At 40.2% G+C, this 1668-nt stretch overlaps 1 pseudogene; it reads right to left on the bottom strand.

Annotated features, from left to right (window-relative positions):
- Nucleotides 1–206: 206 nt before the first annotated feature.
- On the bottom strand, nucleotides 207–1187 carry LOC129519336 (ADP/ATP translocase 2-like; annotated as a pseudogene).
- Between the last annotated feature and the right edge of the window lie 481 nt (nucleotides 1188–1668).

Raw genomic sequence — 1668 nt, 5'->3', positions numbered from 1 at the left:
TACTTTCTATTTCTTCAAATGTATTAGTAACTGAAATAAAAAATATAAATGAATTATCATGATCATGGAAATGGCTTTAAGAGGCAACTGGTCAGATGAATAATATCGCTTCCTAATTTCAATCAGTAAATAGTTGCCATTGATAAATAGACAGCTAACAGTCCATCAAGAATGCTCAGGATATGTTATATCATACAAGATGATTGTTAACAGGGGGAAACACTAGGAACTAACTTCTGTGAACTTTTTATTGCATCATACCAGATAAGCACAAAAGTACCACCCATGCCTCTGAGCATATTGGACCATGCACCTTTGAAAAAAGCTTTAGCTCCTTCATCATGCACAATTTTCCTTCAGCAGTCGAGAGTGCCTATGTACATGGTGTCAGTTCCTTTGTGTCCTGACTGGATCATCATTTCGTAATAAATAACGTCAAACGGATAGAAAGTCAACCCATGACAACCGTGACATGTGCAATCATTCAATCAGCTGTTAAAGATGTGAATATTCTTGCAACCTGGAAACATTCCCTTTTCAGTGTCATAGATACCAATGTAGGCAGCTCGGCAGATGATAATGCCTTGCACAGATACATTAAGGCCTTGGTCCAGGCCTTTAATCCCATAAGATTTGTAGATCTTAACCAGGTAGTTTGGTTAAGCCCTGGTTTTACCCACATCAGCCGCTAGACTGGTATGGGCAAAATTAAAAGGAAACATAAAACACAAGGATGTGGCCTCAGTGGCACCACCTGATGCTAGATTCCCTGTGAAGCAGTGCCAAAACTGGATTCTTTTATCCACACCACCCAGGAAGATCTGTGTGATTTATCTGGAAAAGTGATGTTGAGAGTTTGGGTGAAAAAAATGTCTGATGACATTGGCCAGGGTTATCACCCTAGAGGGGCATATGACTCCCTGCTCCTTGGGGATGTGAACCATACAATCTATAATGTCCTTGTGTTGCTTGTCTGTAGTGATTTGCTTGTGGGCATGCTGCCCCTGTAGCAGCAGCTTGACACATTGGATAGGTGCTACCACCATGGTCTTGGAGATGGCCAGGGCCACTCTACCTGCTAAGAAGTCCTTAGCAAAGGACACAGCGGCATCTGTCAAGTTGAAAGGAAAGAGGAGGTGGGTAACTGGAGGACTGTGATAGTAACCAGCTGGGACTCTGAGACTCATCTTCTAATTTTGATATCTAGTATTTTCATTTTCATTAATATCAAAAGATGTTTAAAAATTTCCATTGTGATTTGCAAACATTTAGATATTTTTAGTTATTTTTTGTAATTGATTTCTCATAAAAGTTTATTATGGGCAGAAAATAAACTCTTCAATTCTTTGAAATATTTTGAGACTTGATTTATAGGCCAATACCAAGTCAATTTTTCTTTTGTTTTTAAAATTTTTATTTACTTATTTTAGAGAGAATGCATTAACAGGAGGAGGGGCACAGGGAGAGGGAGACTCTCAAGCAGACTCGGGGCAGAGCCTGGGAGCCCAATGCCCTGCCATCCCACAATCCTGAGATCATGACCCCAGCAGAAGCCAAGACCCACTTGTAACTGACTGAGCCACCCAGGCACCTCCACAGTCAATTTTTTAAAAAGGTTTCATGTGTGCTTACCCAGCAGATATACTCTGTAGTTGTTTCATTATTATG

This window comes from Nyctereutes procyonoides, unplaced genomic scaffold, assembly GCF_905146905.1.
Source record: "Nyctereutes procyonoides isolate TBG_1078 unplaced genomic scaffold, NYPRO_anot_genome, whole genome shotgun sequence".
Classification (NCBI taxonomy): domain Eukaryota; kingdom Metazoa; phylum Chordata; class Mammalia; order Carnivora; family Canidae; genus Nyctereutes; species Nyctereutes procyonoides.
The sequence above is the reverse complement of the archived record's forward strand: the minus strand, read 5'-3'. Positions and strand labels throughout refer to the sequence as shown.